The following is a 21857-nucleotide window of genomic DNA, read 5'->3' on the forward strand; positions in this document are numbered from 1 at the left end:
TGGCAATGCGCTCAAAAATGATGCCAGAAGCTTGCAAACGCTCCCCTGAAAGGTTTGGCAGTCGAAACAGAAGGCTTTTTATCACAGGACAAGAAATCAGCCCTCAACAACTTAACCGGTGGAAAATATTTTTTTGAAAAAATCCCTAAGCCCGGGGGTCAGAATTTCAGCAAAAATCTGACTTTTGGCAATTCACTCAAAAATGATGCCAGAAGCTTGCAAATGCTCCCCTGAAAGGTTTGGCAGTCGAAACAGAAGGCTTTTTATCACAGGACAAGAAATCAGCCCTCAACAACTTAACCAGCGGAAAATATTTTTTTGAAAAAATGCCTAAGCCCCGGGGTCAGAATTTCAGCAAAAATCCGACTTTTGGCAATTCACTCAAAAATGATGCCAGAAGCTTGCAAATGCTCCCCTGAAAGGTTTGGCAGTCGAAACAGAAGGCTTTTTATCACAGGACAAGAAATCAGCCCTCAACAACTTAACCGGCGGAAAATATTTTTTTGAAAAAATCCCTAAGCCCCGGGGTCAGAATTTCAGCAAAAATCTGACTTTTGGCAATTCACTCAAAAATGATGCCAGAAGCTTGCAAATGCTCCCCTGAAAGGTTTGGCAGTCGAAACAGAAGGCTTTTTATCACAGGACAAGAAATCAGCCCTCAACAACTTAACCGGCGGAAAATATTTTTTTGAAAATATCCCTAAGCCCCGGGGTCAGAATTTCAGCAAAAATCTGACTTTTGGCAATTCACTCAAAAATGATGCCAGAAGAAATGTTTGGCAGTCAAAACAGAAGGCTTTTTATCACAGCACAAGAAATCAGCCCTAGACAACTTAACCGGCGGAAAATATTTTTTTGAAAAAATCCCTAAGCCCCGGGGTCAGAATTTCAGCAAAAATCTGACTTTTGGCAATTCGCTCAAAAATGATGCCAGAAGCTTGCAAATGCTCCCCTGAAAGGTTTTGGCAGTCAAAACAGAAGGCTTTTTATGACAGGACAAGAAATCAGCCCTCAACAACTTAACCCGCGGAAAATATTTTTTTGAAAAAATCCCTAAGCCCCGGGGTCAGAATTTCAGCAAAAATCTGACTTTTGGCAATTCACTCAAAAATGATGCCAGAAGAAATGTTTGGCAGTCAAAACAGAAGGCTTTTTATCACAGCACAAGAAATCAGCCCTAGACAACTTAACCGGCGGAAAATATTTTTTTGAAAAAATCCCTAAGCCCCGGGGTCAGAATTTCAGCAAAAATCTGACTTTTGGCAATTCGCTCAAAAATGATGCCAGAAGCTTGCAAATGCTCCCCTGAAAGGTTTTGGCAGTCAAAACAGAAGGCTTTTTATGACAGGACAAGAAATCAGCCCTCAACAACTTAACCCGCGGAAAATATTTTTTTGAAAAAATCCCTAAGCCCCGGGGTCAGAATTTCAGCAAAAATCTGACTTTTGGCAATTCACTCAAAAATGATGCCAGAAGAAAGGTTTGGCAGTCAAAACAGAAGGCTTTTTATCACAGCACAAGAAATCAGCCCTCAACAACGTAACCGGCGGAAAATATTTTTTTGAAAAAATCCCTAAGCCCCGGGGTCAGAATTTCAGCAAAAATCTGACTTTTGGCAATTCACTCTAAAATGATGCCAGAAGAAAGGTTTGGCAGTCGAAACAGAAGGCTTTTTATCACAGGACAAGAAATCAGCCCTCAACAACTTAACCGGCGGAAAATATTTTTTTGAAAAAATCCCTAAGCCCCGGGGTCAGAATTTCAGTAAAAATCTCACTTTTGGCAATTCGCTCAAAAATGATGCCAGAAGCTTGCAAACGCTCCCCTGAAAGGTTTGGCAGTCGAAACAGAAGGCTTTTTATCACAGGACAAGAAATCAGCCCTCAACAACTTAACCGGCGGAAAATATTTTTTTGAAAAAATCCCTAAGCCCGGGGGTCAGAATTTCAGCAAAAATCTGACTTTTGGCAATTCACTCAAAAATGATGCCAGAAGAAAGGTTTGGCAGTCAAAACAGAAGGCTTTTTATCACAGCACAAGAAATCAGCCCTCAACAACGTAACCGGCGGAAAATATTTTTTTGAAAAAATCCCTAAGCCCCGGGGTCAGAATTTCAGCAAAAATCTGACTTTTGGCAATTCGCTCAAAAATGATGCCAGAAGTTGGCAAATGCTCCCCTGAAAGGTTTGGCAGTCGAAACAGAAGGCTTTTTATCACAGGACAAGAAATCAGCCCTCAACAACTTAACCGGCGGAAAATATTTTTTTGAAAAAATCCCTAAGCCCCGGGGTCAGAATTTCAGCAAAAATCTGACTTTTGGCAATTCACTCAAAAATGATGCCAGAAGCTTGCAAATGCTCCCCTGAAAAGTTTGGCAGTCGAAACAGAAGGCTTTTTATCACAGGACAAGAAATCAGCCCTCAACAACTTAACCGGCGGAAAATATTTTTTTGAAAAAATCCCTAAGCCCCGGGGTCAGAATTTCAGCAAAAATCTGACTTTTGGCAATTCGCTCAAAAATGATGCCAGAAGCTTGCAAATGCTCCCCTGAAAGGTTTGGCAGTCGAAACAGAAGGCTTTTTATCACAGGACAAGAAATCAGCCCTCAACAACTTAACCGGCGGAAAATATTTTTTTGAAAAAATCCCTAAGCCCCGGGGTCAGAATTTCAGCAAAAATCTCACTTTTGGCAATTCGCTCAAAAATGATGCCAGAAGCTTGCAAACGCTCCCCTGAAAGGTTTGGCAGTCGAAACAGAAGGCTTTTTATCACAGGACAAGAAATCAGCCCTCAACTACTTAACCGGCGGAAAATATTTTTTTGAAAAAATCCCTAAGCCCGGGGGTCAGAATTTCAGCAAAAATCTGACTTTTGGCAATTCACTCAAAAATGATGCCAGAAGCTTGCAAATGCTCCCCTGAAAGGATTGGGAGTCGAAACAGAAGGCTTTTTATCACAGGACAAGAAATCAGCCCTCAACAACTTAACCGGCGGAAAATATTTTTTTGAAAAAATGCCTAAGCCCCGGGGTCAGAATTTCAGCAAAAATCCGACTTTTGGCAATTCACTCAAAAATGTTGCCAGAAGCTTGCAAATGCTCCCCTGAAAGGTTTGGCAGTCGAAACAGAAGGCTTTTTACCACAGGACAAGTAATCAGCCCTCAACAACTTAACCGGCGGAAAATATTTTTTTGAAAATATCCCTAAGCCCCGGGGTCAGAATTTCAGCAAAAATCTGACTTTTGGCAATTCACTCAAAAATGATGCCAGAAGCTTGCAAATGCTCCCCTGAAAGGTTTGGCAGTCGAAACAGAAGGCTTTTTATCACAGGACAAGAAATCAGCCCTCAACAACTTAACCGGCGGAAAATATTTTTTTGAAAAAATCCCTAAGCCCCGGGGTCAGAATTTCAGCAAAAATCTGACTTTTGGCAATTCACTCAAAAATGATGCCAGAAGCTTGCAAATGCTCCCCTGAAAGGTTTGGCAGTCGAAACAGAAGGCTTTTTATCACAGGACAAGAAATCAGCCCTCAACAACTTAACCGGCGGAAAATATTTTTTTGAAAAAATCCCTAAGCCCCGGGTTCACAATTTCAGCAAAAATCTGACTTTTGGCAATTCACTCAAAAATGATGCCAGAAGCTTGCAAATGCTCCCCTGAAAGGTTTGGCAGTCGAAACAGAAGGCTTTTTATCACAGGACAAGAAATCAGCCCTCAACAACTTAACCGGCGGAAAATATTTTTTTGAAAAAATCCCTAAGCCCCGGGGTCCGAATTTCAGCAAAAATCTGACTTTTGGCAATTCACTCAAAAATGATGCCAGAAGAAAGGTTTGGCAGTCAAAACAGAAGGCTTTTTATCACAGCACAAGAAATCAGCCCTAGACAACTTAACCGGCGGAAATTTTTTTTTTGAAAAAATCCCTAAGCCCCGGGGTCAGAATTTCAGCAAAAATCTGACTTTTGGCAATTCGCTCAAAAATGATGCCAGAAGCTTGCAAATGCTCCCCTGAAAGGTTTTGGCAGTCAAAACAGAAGGCTTTTTATCACAGGACAAGAAATCAGCCCTCAACAACTTAACCGGCGGAAAATATTTTTTTGAAAAAATCCCTAAGCCCCGGGGTCAGAATTTCAGCAAAAATCTGACTTTTGGCAATTCACTCAAAAATGATGCCAGAAGAAAGGTTTGGCAGTCAAAACAGAAGGCTTTTTATCACAGCACAAGAAATCAGCCCTCAACAACTTAACCGGCAGAAAATATTTTTTTGAAAAAATCCCTAAGCCCCGGGGTCAGAATTTCAGCAAAAATCTGACTTTTGGCAATTCGCTCAAAAATGATGCCAGAAGCTTGCAAATGCTCCCCTGAAAGGTTTGGCAGTCGAAACAGAAGGCTTTTTATCACAGCACAAGAAATCAGCCCTCAACAACTTAACCGGCGGAAAATATTTTTTTGAAAAAATCCCTAAGCCCCGGGGTCAGAATTTCAGCAAAAATCTCACTTTTGGCAATGCGCTCAAAAATGATGCCAGAAGCTTGCAAACGCTCCCCTGAACGGTTTGGCAGTCGAAACAGAAGGCTTTTTATCACAGGACAAGAAATCAGCCCTCAACAACTTAACCGGCGGAAAATATTTTTTTGAAAAAATCCCTAAGCCCGGGGGTCAGAATTTCAGCAAAAATCTGACTTTTGGCAATTCACTCAAAAATGATGCCAGAAGCTTGCAAATGCTCCCCTGAAAGGATTGGGAGTCGAAACAGAAGGCTTTTTATCACAGGACAAGAAATCAGCCCTCAACAACTTAACCGGCGGAAAATATTTTTTTGAAAAAATGCCTAAGCCCCGGGGTCAGAATTTCAGCAAAAATCCGACTTTTGGCAATTCACTCAAAAATGTTGCCAGAAGCTTGCAAATGCTCCCCTGAAAGGTTTGGCAGTCGAAACAGAAGGCTTTTTACCACAGGACAAGAAATCAGCCCTCAACAACTTAACCGGCGGAAAATATTTTTTTGAAAATATCCCTAAGCCCCGGGGTCAGAATTTCAGCAAAAATCTGACTTTTGCCAATTCACTCAAAAATGATGCCAGAAGCTTGCAAATGCTCCCCTGAAAGGTTTGGCAGTCGAAACAGAAGGCTTTTTATCACAGGACAAGAAATCAGCCCTCAACAACTTAACCGGCGGAAAATATTTTTTTGAAAAAATCCCTAAGCCCCGGGGTCAGAATTTCAGCAAAAATCTGACTTTTGGCAATTCATTCAAAAATGATGCCAGAAGCTTGCAAATGCTCCCCTGAAAGGTTTGGCAGTCGAAACAGAAGGCTTTTTATCACAGGACAAGAAATCAGCCCTCAACAACTTAACCGGCGGAAAATATTTTTTTGAAAAAATCCCTAAGCCCCGGGTTCACAATTTCAGCAAAAATCTGACTTTTGGCAATTCACTCAAAAATGATGCCAGAAGCTTGCAAATGCTCCCCTGAAAGGTTTGGCAGTCGAAACAGAAGGCTTTTTATCACAGGACAAGAAATCAGCCCTCAACAACTTAACCGGCGGAAAATATTTTTTTGAAAAAATCCCTAAGCCCCGGGGTCAGAATTTCAGCAAAAATCTGACTTTTGGCAAATCACTCAAATTGATGTCAGAAGCTTGCAAATGCTCCCCTGAAAGCTTTGGCGATGGAAACAGAAGGCTTTTTATCACAGGAGAAGAAATCAGCCTTCAACAACTTAACCGGCGGAAAATATTTTTTTGAAAAAATCCCTAAGCCCCGGGGTCAGAATTTCAGCAAAAATCTGACTTTTGGCAATTCACTCAAAATGATGCCAGAATCTTCGAAATGCTCCCCTGAAAGCTTTGGCGATGGAAACAGAAGGCTTTTTATCACAGGACAAGAAATCAGCCCTCAACAACTTAACCGGCGGAAAATATTTTTTTGAAAAAATTCCTAAGCCCTGGGGTCAGAATTTCAGCAAAAATCTGACTTTTGGCAAATCACTCAAAAATGATGTCAGAAGCTTGCAAATGCTCCCCTGAAAGGTTTGGCGACGGAAACAGAAGGCTTTTTTTCACAGGAAAAGAAATCAGCCTTCAACAACTTAACCGGCGGAAAATATTTTTTTGAAAAAATCCCTAAGCTCCGGGGTCACAATTTCAGCAAAAATCTGACTTTCGGCAATTCACTCATAAATGATGCCAGAAGCTTGCAAATGCTCCCCTGAAAGGTTTGGCAGTCGAAACAGAAGGCTTTAAATCACAGGAAAAGAAATCAGCCTTCAACAACTTAACAGGCGGAAAATATTTTTTTGAAAAAAATCCCTAAGCCCTGGGGTCAGAATTTCAGCAAAAATCTGACTTTTGGCAATTCACTCAAAAATGATGCCAGAAGCTTGCAAATGCTCCCCTGAAAGGTTTGGCAGTCGATATAGAAGGCTTTAAATCACAGGAAAAGAAATCAGCCCTCAACAACTTAACCGGCGGAAAATATTTTTTTGAAAAAATCCCTAAGCCCCGGGGTCAGAATTTCAGCAAAAATCTGACTTTTGGCAATTCACTCAAAAATGATGCCAGAATCTTCGAAATGCTCCCCTGAAAGCTTTGGCGATGGATACAGAAGGCTTTTTATCACAGGACAAGAAATCAGCCCTCAACAACTTAACCGGCAGAAAATATTTTTTTGAAAAAATCCCTAAGCCCCGGGGTCAGAATTTCAGCAAAAATCTGACTTTTGACAATTAACTCAAAAATGATGCCAGAATCTTGCAAATGCTCCCCTGAAAGCTTTGGCGATGGAAACAGAAGGCTTTTATCACAGGACAAGAAATCAGCCCTCAACAACTTAACCAGCGGAAAATATTTTTTTGAAAAAATCCCTAAGCCCCGGGGTGAGAATTTCAGCAAAAATCTGACTTTTGGCAATTCACTGAAAAATGATGCCAGAAGCTTGCAAATGCTCCCCTGAAAGGTTTGGCAGTCAAAACAGAAGACTTTTTATCACAAGACTAGAAATCAGCCCTCAACAACTTAACCGGCGGAAAATATTTTTTTGAAAAAAATCCCTAAGCCCCGGGGTGAGAATTTCAGCAAAAATCTGACTTTTGGCAAATCACTCAAAAATCATGTCAGAAGCTTGCAAATGCTCCCCTGAAAGGTTTGGCAGTCCTAACAGAAGGCTTTAAATCACAGGAAAAGAAATCAGCCTTTAACAACTTAACGGGCGGAAAATATTTTTTTGAAAAAAATCCCTATGCTCCGGGGTCAGAATTTCAGCAAAAATCTGACTTTTGGCAATTCACTCAAAAATGATGCCAGAATCTTCGAAATGCTCCCCTGAAAGCTTTGGCGATGGAAACAGAAGGCTTTTTATCACAGGACAAGAAATCAGCCCTCAACAACTTAACCGGCAGAAAATATTTTTTTGAAAATATCCCTAAGCCCCGGGGTCAGAATTTCAGCAAAAAATCTGACTTTTGGCAATTCACTCAAATATGATACCAGAAGCTTCGAAATGCTCCCCTGAAAGCTTTGGAAGTCGATACAGAAGGCTTTTTATCGCAGGACTAGAAATCAGCCCTCAACAATTTAAACTGCGGAAAATATTTTTTTGAAAAAATCCCTAAGCCCCGGGGTCAGAATTTCAGCAAAAATCTGACTTTTGACAATTCACTCAAAAATGATGCCAGAAGCTTGCAAATGCTCCCCTGAAAGGTTTGGCAGTCGAAACAGAAGACTTTTTATCATAGGACTAGAAATCAGCCCTCAACAACTTAACTGGCGGAAAATATTTTTTTGAAAAAATCCCTAAGCCCCGGGGTCCGAATTTCAGCAAAAATCTGACTTTTGGCAAATCACTCAAAAATGATGCCAGAAGTTGGCAAATGCTCCCCTGAAAGGTTTGGCAGTCGAAACAGAAGGCTTTTTATCACAGGACAAGAAATCAGCCCTCAACAACTTAACCGGCGGAAAATATTTTTTTGAAAAAATCCCTAAGCCCCGGGGTCAGAATTTCAGCAAAAATCTGACTTTTGGCAATTCACTCAAAAATGATGCCAGAAGCTTGCAAATGCTCCCCTGAAAGGTTTGGCAGTCGAAACAGAAGGCTTTTTATCACAGGACAAGAAATCAGCCCTCAACAACTTAACCGGCGGAAAATATTTTTTTGAAAAAATCCCTAAGCCCCGGGGTCAGAATTTCAGCAAAAATCTGACTTTTGGCAATTCGCTCAAAAATGATGCCAGAAGCTTGCAAATGCTCCCCTGAAAGGTTTGGCAGTCGAAACAGAAGGCTTTTTATCACAGGACAAGAAATCAGCCCTCAACAACTTAACCGGCGGAAAATATTTTTTTGAAAAAATCCCTAAGCCCCGGGGTCAGAATTTCAGCAAAAATCTCACTTTTGGCAATTCGCTCAAAAATGATGCCAGAAGCTTGCAAACGCTCCCCTGAAAGGTTTGGCAGTCGAAACAGAAGGCTTTTTATCACAGGACAAGAAATCAGCCCTCAACAACTTAACCGGCGGAAAATATTTTTTTGAAAAAATCCCTAAGCCCGGGGGTCAGAATTTCAGCAAAAATCTGACTTTTGGCAATTCACTCAAAAATGATGCCAGAAGCTTGCAAATGCTCCCCTGAAAGGATTGGGAGTCGAAACAGAAGGCTTTTTATCACAGGACAAGAAATCAGCCCTCAACAACTTAACCGGCGGAAAATATTTTTTTGAAAAAATGCCTAAGCCCCGGGGTCAGAATTTCAGCAAAAATCCGACTTTTGGCAATTCACTCAAAAATGTTGCCAGAAGCTTGCAAATGCTCCCCTGAAAGGTTTGGCAGTCGAAACAGAAGGCTTTTTACCACAGGACAAGAAATCAGCCCTCAACAACTTAACCGGCGGAAAATATTTTTTTGAAAATATCCCTAAGCCCCGGGGTCAGAATTTCAGCAAAAATCTGACTTTTGGCAATTCACTCAAAAATGATGCCAGAAGCTTGCAAATGCTCCCCTGAAAGGTTTGGCAGTCGAAACAGAAGGCTTTTTATCACAGGACAAGAAATCAGCCCTCAACAACTTAACCGGCGGAAAATATTTTTTTGAAAAAATCCCTAAGCCCCGGGGTCAGAATTTCAGCAAAAATCTGACTTTTGGCAATTCACTCAAAAATGATGCCAGAAGCTTGCAAATGCTCCCCTGAAAGGTTTGGCAGTCGAAACAGAAGGCTTTTTATCACAGGACAAGAAATCAGCCCTCAACAACTTAACCGGCGGAAAATATTTTTTTGAAAAAATCCCTAAGCCCCGGGTTCACAATTTCAGCAAAAATCTGACTTTTGGCAATTCACTCAAAAATGATGCCAGAAGCTTGCAAATGCTCCCCTGAAAGGTTTGGCAGTCGAAACAGAAGGCTTTTTATCACAGGACAAGAAATCAGCCCTCAACAACTTAACCGGCGGAAAATATTTTTTTGAAAAAATCCCTAAGCCCCGGGGTCCGAATTTCAGCAAAAATCTGACTTTTGGCAATTCACTCAAAAATGATGCCAGAAGAAAGGTTTGGCAGTCAAAACAGAAGGCTTTTTATCACAGCACAAGAAATCAGCCCTAGACAACTTAACCGGCGGAAATTTTTTTTTTGAAAAAATCCCTAAGCCCCGGGGTCAGAATTTCAGCAAAAATCTGACTTTTGGCAATTCGCTCAAAAATGATGCCAGAAGCTTGCAAATGCTCCCCTGAAAGGTTTTGGCAGTCAAAACAGAAGGCTTTTTATCACAGGACAAGAAATCAGCCCTCAACAACTTAACCGGCGGAAAATATTTTTTTGAAAAAATCCCTAAGCCCCGGGGTCAGAATTTCAGCAAAAATCTGACTTTTGGCAATTCACTCAAAAATGATGCCAGAAGAAAGGTTTGGCAGTCAAAACAGAAGGCTTTTTATCACAGCACAAGAAATCAGCCCTCAACAACTTAACCGGCAGAAAATATTTTTTTGAAAAAATCCCTAAGCCCCGGGGTCAGAATTTCAGCAAAAATCTGACTTTTGGCAATTCGCTCAAAAATGATGCCAGAAGCTTGCAAATGCTCCCCTGAAAGGTTTGGCAGTCGAAACAGAAGGCTTTTTATCACAGCACAAGAAATCAGCCCTCAACAACTTAACCGGCGGAAAATATTTTTTTGAAAAAATCCCTAAGCCCCGGGGTCAGAATTTCAGCAAAAATCTCACTTTTGGCAATGCGCTCAAAAATGATGCCAGAAGCTTGCAAACGCTCCCCTGAACGGTTTGGCAGTCGAAACAGAAGGCTTTTTATCACAGGACAAGAAATCAGCCCTCAACAACTTAACCGGCGGAAAATATTTTTTTGAAAAAATCCCTAAGCCCGGGGGTCAGAATTTCAGCAAAAATCTGACTTTTGGCAATTCACTCAAAAATGATGCCAGAAGCTTGCAAATGCTCCCCTGAAAGGATTGGGAGTCGAAACAGAAGGCTTTTTATCACAGGACAAGAAATCAGCCCTCAACAACTTAACCGGCGGAAAATATTTTTTTGAAAAAATGCCTAAGCCCCGGGGTCAGAATTTCAGCAAAAATCCGACTTTTGGCAATTCACTCAAAAATGTTGCCAGAAGCTTGCAAATGCTCCCCTGAAAGGTTTGGCAGTCGAAACAGAAGGCTTTTTACCACAGGACAAGAAATCAGCCCTCAACAACTTAACCGGCGGAAAATATTTTTTTGAAAATATCCCTAAGCCCCGGGGTCAGAATTTCAGCAAAAATCTGACTTTTGCCAATTCACTCAAAAATGATGCCAGAAGCTTGCAAATGCTCCCCTGAAAGGTTTGGCAGTCGAAACAGAAGGCTTTTTATCACAGGACAAGAAATCAGCCCTCAACAACTTAACCGGCGGAAAATATTTTTTTGAAAAAATCCCTAAGCCCCGGGGTCAGAATTTCAGCAAAAATCTGACTTTTGGCAATTCACTCAAAAATGATGCCAGAAGCTTGCAAATGCTCCCCTGAAAGGTTTGGCAGTCGAAACAGAAGGCTTTTTATCACAGGACAAGAAATCAGCCCTCAACAACTTAACCGGCGGAAAATATTTTTTTGAAAAAATCCCTAAGCCCCGGGTTCACAATTTCAGCAAAAATCTGACTTTTGGCAATTCACTCAAAAATGATGCCAGAAGCTTGCAAATGCTCCCCTGAAAGGTTTGGCAGTCGAAACAGAAGGCTTTTTATCACAGGACAAGAAATCAGCCCTCAACAACTTAACCGGCGGAAAATATTTTTTTGAAAAAATCCCTAAGCCCCGGGGTCAGAATTTCAGCAAAAATCTGACTTTTGGCAATTCGCTCAAAAATGATGCCAGAAGCTTGCAAATGCTCCCCTGAAAGGTTTGGCAGTCGAAACAGAAGGCTTTTTATCACAGGACAAGAAATCAGCCCTCAACAACTTAACCGGCGGAAAATATTTTTTTGAAAAAATCCCTAAGCCCCGGGGTCAGAATTTCAGCAAAAATCTCACTTTTGGCAATTCGCTCAAAAATGATGCCAGAAGCTTGCAAACGCTCCCCTGAAAGGTTTGGCAGTCGAAACAGAAGGCTTTTTATCACAGGACAAGAAATCAGCCCTCAACAACTTAACCGGCGGAAAATATTTTTTTGAAAAAATCCCTAAGCCCGGGGGTCAGAATTTCAGCAAAAATCTGACTTTTGGCAATTCACTCAAAAATGATGCCAGAAGCTTGCAAATGCTCCCCTGAAAGGATTGGGAGTCGAAACAGAAGGCTTTTTATCACAGGACAAGAAATCAGCCCTCAACAACTTAACCGGCGGAAAATATTTTTTTGAAAAAATGCCTAAGCCCCGGGGTCAGAATTTCAGCAAAAATCCGACTTTTGGCAATTCACTCAAAAATGTTGCCAGAAGCTTGCAAATGCTCCCCTGAAAGGTTTGGCAGTCGAAACAGAAGGCTTTTTACCACAGGACAAGAAATCAGCCCTCAACAACTTAACCGGCGGAAAATATTTTTTTGAAAATATCCCTAAGCCCCGGGGTCAGAATTTCAGCAAAAATCTGACTTTTGGCAATTCACTCAAAAATGATGCCAGAAGCTTGCAAATGCTCCCCTGAAAGGTTTGGCAGTCGAAACAGAAGGCTTTTTATCACAGGACAAGAAATCAGCCCTCAACAACTTAACCGGCGGAAAATATTTTTTTGAAAAAATCCCTAAGCCCCGGGGTCAGAATTTCAGCAAAAATCTGACTTTTGGCAATTCACTCAAAAATGATGCCAGAAGCTTGCAAATGCTCCCCTGAAAGGTTTGGCAGTCGAAACAGAAGGCTTTTTATCACAGGACAAGAAATCAGCCCTCAACAACTTAACCGGCGGAAAATATTTTTTTGAAAAAATCCCTAAGCCCCGGGTTCACAATTTCAGCAAAAATCTGACTTTTGGCAATTCACTCAAAAATGATGCCAGAAGCTTGCAAATGCTCCCCTGAAAGGTTTGGCAGTCGAAACAGAAGGCTTTTTATCACAGGACAAGAAATCAGCCCTCAACAACTTAACCGGCGGAAAATATTTTTTTGAAAAAATCCCTAAGCCCCGGGGTCCGAATTTCAGCAAAAATCTGACTTTTGGCAATTCACTCAAAAATGATGCCAGAAGAAAGGTTTGGCAGTCAAAACAGAAGGCTTTTTATCACAGCACAAGAAATCAGCCCTAGACAACTTAACCGGCGGAAATTTTTTTTTTGAAAAAATCCCTAAGCCCCGGGGTCAGAATTTCAGCAAAAATCTGACTTTTGGCAATTCGCTCAAAAATGATGCCAGAAGCTTGCAAATGCTCCCCTGAAAGGTTTTGGCAGTCAAAACAGAAGGCTTTTTATCACAGGACAAGAAATCAGCCCTCAACAACTTAACCGGCGGAAAATATTTTTTTGAAAAAATCCCTAAGCCCCGGGGTCAGAATTTCAGCAAAAATCTGACTTTTGGCAATTCACTCAAAAATGATGCCAGAAGAAAGGTTTGGCAGTCAAAACAGAAGGCTTTTTATCACAGCACAAGAAATCAGCCCTCAACAACTTAACCGGCAGAAAATATTTTTTTGAAAAAATCCCTAAGCCCCGGGGTCAGAATTTCAGCAAAAATCTGACTTTTGGCAATTCGCTCAAAAATGATGCCAGAAGCTTGCAAATGCTCCCCTGAAAGGTTTGGCAGTCGAAACAGAAGGCTTTTTATCACAGCACAAGAAATCAGCCCTCAACAACTTAACCGGCGGAAAATATTTTTTTGAAAAAATCCCTAAGCCCCGGGGTCAGAATTTCAGCAAAAATCTCACTTTTGGCAATGCGCTCAAAAATGATGCCAGAAGCTTGCAAACGCTCCCCTGAACGGTTTGGCAGTCGAAACAGAAGGCTTTTTATCACAGGACAAGAAATCAGCCCTCAACAACTTAACCGGCGGAAAATATTTTTTTGAAAAAATCCCTAAGCCCGGGGGTCAGAATTTCAGCAAAAATCTGACTTTTGGCAATTCACTCAAAAATGATGCCAGAAGCTTGCAAATGCTCCCCTGAAAGGATTGGGAGTCGAAACAGAAGGCTTTTTATCACAGGACAAGAAATCAGCCCTCAACAACTTAACCGGCGGAAAATATTTTTTTGAAAAAATGCCTAAGCCCCGGGGTCAGAATTTCAGCAAAAATCCGACTTTTGGCAATTCACTCAAAAATGTTGCCAGAAGCTTGCAAATGCTCCCCTGAAAGGTTTGGCAGTCGAAACAGAAGGCTTTTTACCACAGGACAAGAAATCAGCCCTCAACAACTTAACCGGCGGAAAATATTTTTTTGAAAATATCCCTAAGCCCCGGGGTCAGAATTTCAGCAAAAATCTGACTTTTGCCAATTCACTCAAAAATGATGCCAGAAGCTTGCAAATGCTCCCCTGAAAGGTTTGGCAGTCGAAACAGAAGGCTTTTTATCACAGGACAAGAAATCAGCCCTCAACAACTTAACCGGCGGAAAATATTTTTTTGAAAAAATCCCTAAGCCCCGGGGTCAGAATTTCAGCAAAAATCTGACTTTTGGCAATTCACTCAAAAATGATGCCAGAAGCTTGCAAATGCTCCCCTGAAAGGTTTGGCAGTCGAAACAGAAGGCTTTTTATCACAGGACAAGAAATCAGCCCTCAACAACTTAACCGGCGGAAAATATTTTTTTGAAAAAATCCCTAAGCCCCGGGTTCACAATTTCAGCAAAAATCTGACTTTTGGCAATTCACTCAAAAATGATGCCAGAAGCTTGCAAATGCTCCCCTGAAAGGTTTGGCAGTCGAAACAGAAGGCTTTTTATCACAGGACAAGAAATCAGCCCTCAACAACTTAACCGGCGGAAAATATTTTTTTGAAAAAATCCCTAAGCCCCGGGGTCAGAATTTCAGCAAAAATCTGACTTTTGGCAATTCGCTCAAAAATGATGCCAGAAGCTTGCAAATGCTCCCCTGAAAGGTTTGGCAGTCGAAACAGAAGGCTTTTTATCACAGGACAAGAAATCAGCCCTCAACAACTTAACCGGCGGAAAATATTTTTTTGAAAAAATCCCTAAGCCCCGGGGTCAGAATTTCAGCAAAAATCTCACTTTTGGCAATTCGCTCAAAAATGATGCCAGAAGCTTGCAAACGCTCCCCTGAAAGGTTTGGCAGTCGAAACAGAAGGCTTTTTATCACAGGACAAGAAATCAGCCCTCAACAACTTAACCGGCGGAAAATATTTTTTTGAAAAAATCCCTAAGCCCGGGGGTCAGAATTTCAGCAAAAATCTGACTTTTGGCAATTCACTCAAAAATGATGCCAGAAGCTTGCAAATGCTCCCCTGAAAGGATTGGGAGTCGAAACAGAAGGCTTTTTATCACAGGACAAGAAATCAGCCCTCAACAACTTAACCGGCGGAAAATATTTTTTTGAAAAAATGCCTAAGCCCCGGGGTCAGAATTTCAGCAAAAATCCGACTTTTGGCAATTCACTCAAAAATGTTGCCAGAAGCTTGCAAATGCTCCCCTGAAAGGTTTGGCAGTCGAAACAGAAGGCTTTTTACCACAGGACAAGAAATCAGCCCTCAACAACTTAACCGGCGGAAAATATTTTTTTGAAAATATCCCTAAGCCCCGGGGTCAGAATTTCAGCAAAAATCTGACTTTTGGCAATTCACTCAAAAATGATGCCAGAAGCTTGCAAATGCTCCCCTGAAAGGTTTGGCAGTCGAAACAGAAGGCTTTTTATCACAGGACAAGAAATCAGCCCTCAACAACTTAACCGGCGGAAAATATTTTTTTGAAAAAATCCCTAAGCCCCGGGGTCAGAATTTCAGCAAAAATCTGACTTTTGGCAATTCACTCAAAAATGATGCCAGAAGCTTGCAAATGCTCCCCTGAAAGGTTTGGCAGTCGAAACAGAAGGCTTTTTATCACAGGACAAGAAATCAGCCCTCAACAACTTAACCGGCGGAAAATATTTTTTTGAAAAAATCCCTAAGCCCCGGGTTCACAATTTCAGCAAAAATCTGACTTTTGGCAATTCACTCAAAAATGATGCCAGAAGCTTGCAAATGCTCCCCTGAAAGGTTTGGCAGTCGAAACAGAAGGCTTTTTATCACAGGACAAGAAATCAGCCCTCAACAACTTAACCGGCGGAAAATATTTTTTTGAAAAAATCCCTAAGCCCCGGGGTCCGAATTTCAGCAAAAATCTGACTTTTGGCAATTCACTCAAAAATGATGCCAGAAGAAAGGTTTGGCAGTCAAAACAGAAGGCTTTTTATCACAGCACAAGAAATCAGCCCTAGACAACTTAACCGGCGGAAATTTTTTTTTTGAAAAAATCCCTAAGCCCCGGGGTCAGAATTTCAGCAAAAATCTGACTTTTGGCAATTCGCTCAAAAATGATGCCAGAAGCTTGCAAATGCTCCCCTGAAAGGTTTTGGCAGTCAAAACAGAAGGCTTTTTATCACAGGACAAGAAATCAGCCCTCAACAACTTAACCGGCGGAAAATATTTTTTTGAAAAAATCCCTAAGCCCCGGGGTCAGAATTTCAGCAAAAATCTGACTTTTGGCAATTCACTCAAAAATGATGCCAGAAGAAAGGTTTGGCAGTCAAAACAGAAGGCTTTTTATCACAGCACAAGAAATCAGCCCTCAACAACTTAACCGGCAGAAAATATTTTTTTGAAAAAATCCCTAAGCCCCGGGGTCAGAATTTCAGCAAAAATCTGACTTTTGGCAATTCGCTCAAAAATGATGCCAGAAGCTTGCAAATGCTCCCCTGAAAGGTTTGGCAGTCGAAACAGAAGGCTTTTTATCACAGCACAAGAAATCAGCCCTCAACAACTTAACCGGCGGAAAATATTTTTTTGAAAAAATCCCTAAGCCCCGGGGTCAGAATTTCAGCAAAAATCTCACTTTTGGCAATGCGCTCAAAAATGATGCCAGAAGCTTGCAAACGCTCCCCTGAACGGTTTGGCAGTCGAAACAGAAGGCTTTTTATCACAGGACAAGAAATCAGCCCTCAACAACTTAACCGGCGGAAAATATTTTTTTGAAAAAATCCCTAAGCCCGGGGGTCAGAATTTCAGCAAAAATCTGACTTTTGGCAATTCACTCAAAAATGATGCCAGAAGCTTGCAAATGCTCCCCTGAAAGGATTGGGAGTCGAAACAGAAGGCTTTTTATCACAGGACAAGAAATCAGCCCTCAACAACTTAACCGGCGGAAAATATTTTTTTGAAAAAATGCCTAAGCCCCGGGGTCAGAATTTCAGCAAAAATCCGACTTTTGGCAATTCACTCAAAAATGTTGCCAGAAGCTTGCAAATGCTCCCCTGAAAGGTTTGGCAGTCGAAACAGAAGGCTTTTTACCACAGGACAAGAAATCAGCCCTCAACAACTTAACCGGCGGAAAATATTTTTTTGAAAATATCCCTAAGCCCCGGGGTCAGAATTTCAGCAAAAATCTGACTTTTGCCAATTCACTCAAAAATGATGCCAGAAGCTTGCAAATGCTCCCCTGAAAGGTTTGGCAGTCGAAACAGAAGGCTTTTTATCACAGGACAAGAAATCAGCCCTCAACAACTTAACCGGCGGAAAATATTTTTTTGAAAAAATCCCTAAGCCCCGGGGTCAGAATTTCAGCAAAAATCTGACTTTTGGCAATTCACTCAAAAATGATGCCAGAAGCTTGCAAATGCTCCCCTGAAAGGTTTGGCAGTCGAAACAGAAGGCTTTTTATCACAGGACAAGAAATCAGCCCTCAACAACTTAACCGGCGGAAAATATTTTTTTGAAAAAATCCCTAAGCCCCGGGGTCCGAATTTCAGCAAAAATCTGACTTTTGGCAATTCACTCAAAAATGATGCCAGAAGAAAGGTTTGGCAGTCAAAACAGAAGGCTTTTTATCACAGCACAAGAAATCAGCCCTAGACAACTTAACCGGCGGAAATTTTTTTTTTGAAAAAATCCCTAAGCCCCGGGGTCAGAATTTCAGCAAAAATCTGACTTTTGGCAATTCGCTCAAAAATGATGCCAGAAGCTTGCAAATGCTCCCCTGAAAGGTTTTGGCAGTCAAAACAGAAGGCTTTTTATCACAGGACAAGAAATCAGCCCTCAACAACTTAACCGGCGGAAAATATTTTTTTGAAAAAATCCCTAAGCCCCGGGGTCAGAATTTCAGCAAAAATCTGACTTTTGGCAATTCACTCAAAAATGATGCCAGAAGAAAGGTTTGGCAGTCAAAACAGAAGGCTTTTTATCACAGCACAAGAAATCAGCCCTCAACAACTTAACCGGCAGAAAATATTTTTTTGAAAAAATCCCTAAGCCCCGGGGTCAGAATTTCAGCAAAAATCTGACTTTTGGCAATTCGCTCAAAAATGATGCCAGAAGCTTGCAAATGCTCCCCTGAAAGGTTTGGCAGTCGAAACAGAAGGCTTTTTATCACAGCACAAGAAATCAGCCCTCAACAACTTAACCGGCGGAAAATATTTTTTTGAAAAAATCCCTAAGCCCCGGGGTCAGAATTTCAGCAAAAATCTCACTTTTGGCAATGCGCTCAAAAATGATGCCAGAAGCTTGCAAACGCTCCCCTGAACGGTTTGGCAGTCGAAACAGAAGGCTTTTTATCACAGGACAAGAAATCAGCCCTCAACAACTTAACCGGCGGAAAATATTTTTTTGAAAAAATCCCTAAGCCCGGGGGTCAGAATTTCAGCAAAAATCTGACTTTTGGCAATTCACTCAAAAATGATGCCAGAAGCTTGCAAATGCTCCCCTGAAAGGATTGGGAGTCGAAACAGAAGGCTTTTTATCACAGGACAAGAAATCAGCCCTCAACAACTTAACCGGCGGAAAATATTTTTTTGAAAAAATGCCTAAGCCCCGGGGTCAGAATTTCAGCAAAAATCCGACTTTTGGCAATTCACTCAAAAATGTTGCCAGAAGCTTGCAAATGCTCCCCTGAAAGGTTTGGCAGTCGAAACAGAAGGCTTTTTACCACAGGACAAGAAATCAGCCCTCAACAACTTAACCGGCGGAAAATATTTTTTTGAAAATATCCCTAAGCCCCGGGGTCAGAATTTCAGCAAAAATCTGACTTTTGGCAATTCACTCAAAAATGATGCCAGAAGCTTGCAAATGCTCCCCTGAAAGGTTTGGCAGTCGAAACAGAAGGCTTTTTATCACAGGACAAGAAATCAGCCCTCAACAACTTAACCGACGGAAAATATTTTTTTGAAAAAATCCCTAAGCCCCGGGGTCAGAATTTCAGCAAAAATCTGACTTTTGGCAATTCACTCAAAAATGATGCCAGAAGCTTGCAAATGCTCCCCTGAAAGGTTTGGCAGTCGAAACAGAAGGCTTTTTATCACAGGACAAGAAATCAGCCCTCAACAACTTAACCGGCGGAAAATATTTTTTTGAAAAAATCCCTAAGCCCCGGGTTCACAATTTCAGCAAAAATCTGACTTTTGGCAATTCACTCAAAAATGATGCCAGAAGCTTGCAAATGCTCCCCTGAAAGGTTTGGCAGTCGAAACAGAAGGCTTTTTATCACAGGACAAGAAATCAGCCCTCAACAACTTAACCGGCGGAAAATATTTTTTTGAAAAAATCCCTAAGCCCCGGGGTCCGAATTTCAGCAAAAATCTGACTTTTGGCAATTCACTCAAAAATGATGGCAGAAGAAAGGTTTGGCAGTCAAAACAGAAGGCTTTTTATCACAGCACAAGAAATCAGCCCTAGACAACTTAACCGGCGGAAATTTTTTTTTTGAAAAAATCCCTAAGCCCCGGGGTCAGAATTTCAGCAAAAATCTGACTTTTGGCAATTCGCTCAAAAATGATGCCAGAAGCTTGCAAATGCTCCCCTGAAAGGTTTTGGCAGTCAAAACAGAAGGCTTTTTATCACAGGACAAGAAATCAGCCCTCAACAACTTAACCGGCGGAAAATATTTTTTTGAAAAAATCCCTAAGCCCCGGGGTCAGAATTTCAGCAAAAATCTGACTTTTGGCAATTCACTCAAAAATGATGCCAGAAGAAAGGTTTGGCAGTCAAAACAGAAGGCTTTTTATCACAGCACAAGAAATCAGCCCTCAACAACTTAACCGGCAGAAAATATTTTTTTGAAAAAATCCCTAAGCCCCGGGGTCAGAATTTCAGCAAAAATCTGACTTTTGGCAATTCGCTCAAAAATGATGCCAGAAGCTTGCAAATGCTCCCCTGAAAGGTTTGGCAGTCGAAACAGAAGGCTTTTTATCACAGCACAAGAAATCAGCCCTCAACAACTTAACCGGCGGAAAATATTTTTTTGAAAAAATCCCTAAGCCCCGGGGTCAGAATTTCAGCAAAAATCTCACTTTTGGCAATGCGCTCAAAAATGATGCCAGAAGCTTGCAAACGCTCCCCTGAACGGTTTGGCAGTCGAAACAGAAGGCTTTTTATCACAGGACAAGAAATCAGCCCTCAACAACTTAACCGGCGGAAAATATTTTTTTGAAAAAATCCCTAAGCCCGGGGGTCAGAATTTCAGCAAAAATCTGACTTTTGGCAATTCACTCAAAAATGATGCCAGAAGCTTGCAAATGCTCCCCTGAAAGGATTGGGAGTCGAAACAGAAGGCTTTTTATCACAGGACAAGAAATCAGCCCTCAACAACTTAACCGGCGGAAAATATTTTTTTGAAAAAATGCCTAAGCCCCGGGGTCAGAATTTCAGCAAAAATCCGACTTTTGGCAATTCACTCAAAAATGTTGCCAGAAGCTTGCAAATGCTCCCCTGAAAGGTTTGGCAGTCGAAACAGAAGGCTTTTTACCACAGGACAAGAAATCAGCCCTCAACAACTTAACCGGCGGAAAATATTTTTTTGAAAATATCCCTAAGCCCCGGGGTCAGAATTTCAGCAAAAATCTGACTTTTGCCAATTCACTCAAAAATGATGCCAGAAGCTTGCAAATGCTCCCCTGAAAGGTTTGGCAGTCGAAACAGAAGGCTTTTTATCACAGGACAAGAAATCAGCCCTCAACAACTTAACCGGCGGAAAATATTTTTTTGAAAAAATCCCTAAGCCCCGGGGTCAGAATTTCAGCAAAAATCTGACTTTTGGCAATTCACTCAAAAATGATGCCAGAAGCTTGCAAATGCTCCCCTGAAAGGTTTGGCAGTCGAAACAGAAGGCTTTTTATCACAGGACAAGAAATCAGCCCTCAACAACTTAACCGGCGGAAAATATTTTTTTGAAAAAATCCCTAAGCCCCGGGGTCCGAATTTCAGCAAAAATCTGACTTTTGGCAATTCACTCAAAAATGATGCCAGAAGAAAGGTTTGGCAGTCAAAACAGAAGGCTTTTTATCACAGCACAAGAAATCAGCCCTAGACAACTTAACCGGCGGAAATTTTTTTTTTGAAAAAATCCCTAAGCCCCGGGGTCAGAATTTCAGCAAAAATCTGACTTTTGGCAATTCGCTCAAAAATGATGCCAGAAGCTTGCAAATGCTCCCCTGAAAGGTTTTGGCAGTCAAAACAGAAGGCTTTTTATCACAGGACAAGAAATCAGCCCTCAACAACTTAACCGGCGGAAAATATTTTTTTGAAAAAATCCCTAAGCCCCGGGGTCAGAATTTCAGCAAAAATCTGACTTTTGGCAATTCACTCAAAAATGATGCCAGAAGAAAGGTTTGGCAGTCAAAACAGAAGGCTTTTTATCACAGCACAAGAAATCAGCCCTCAACAACTTAACCGGCAGAAAATATTTTTTTGAAAAAATCCCTAAGCCCCGGGGTCAGAATTTCAGCAAAAATCTGACTTTTGGCAATTCGCTCAAAAATGATGCCAGAAGCTTGCAAATGCTCCCCTGAAAGGTTTGGCAGTCGAAACAGAAGGCTTTTTATCACAGCACAAGAAATCAGCCCTCAACAACTTAACCGGCGGAAAATATTTTTTTGAAAAAATCCCTAAGCCCCGGGGTCAGAATTTCAGCAAAAATCTCACTTTTGGCAATGCGCTCAAAAATGATGCCAGAAGCTTGCAAACGCTCCCCTGAACGGTTTGGCAGTCGAAACAGAAGGCTTTTTATCACAGGACAAGAAATCAGCCCTCAACAACTTAACCGGCGGAAAATATTTTTTTGAAAAAATCCCTAAGCCCGGGGGTCAGAATTTCAGCAAAAATCTGACTTTTGGCAATTCACTCAAAAATGATGCCAGAAGCTTGCAAATGCTCCCCTGAAAGGATTGGGAGTCGAAACAGAAGGCTTTTTATCACAGGACAAGAAATCAGCCCTCAACAACTTAACCGGCGGAAAATATTTTTTTGAAAAAATGCCTAAGCCCCGGGGTCAGAATTTCAGCAAA

The sequence above is a fragment of the Podarcis muralis genome, chromosome 9, assembly GCF_964188315.1.
Source record: "Podarcis muralis chromosome 9, rPodMur119.hap1.1, whole genome shotgun sequence".
Classification (NCBI taxonomy): domain Eukaryota; kingdom Metazoa; phylum Chordata; class Lepidosauria; order Squamata; family Lacertidae; genus Podarcis; species Podarcis muralis.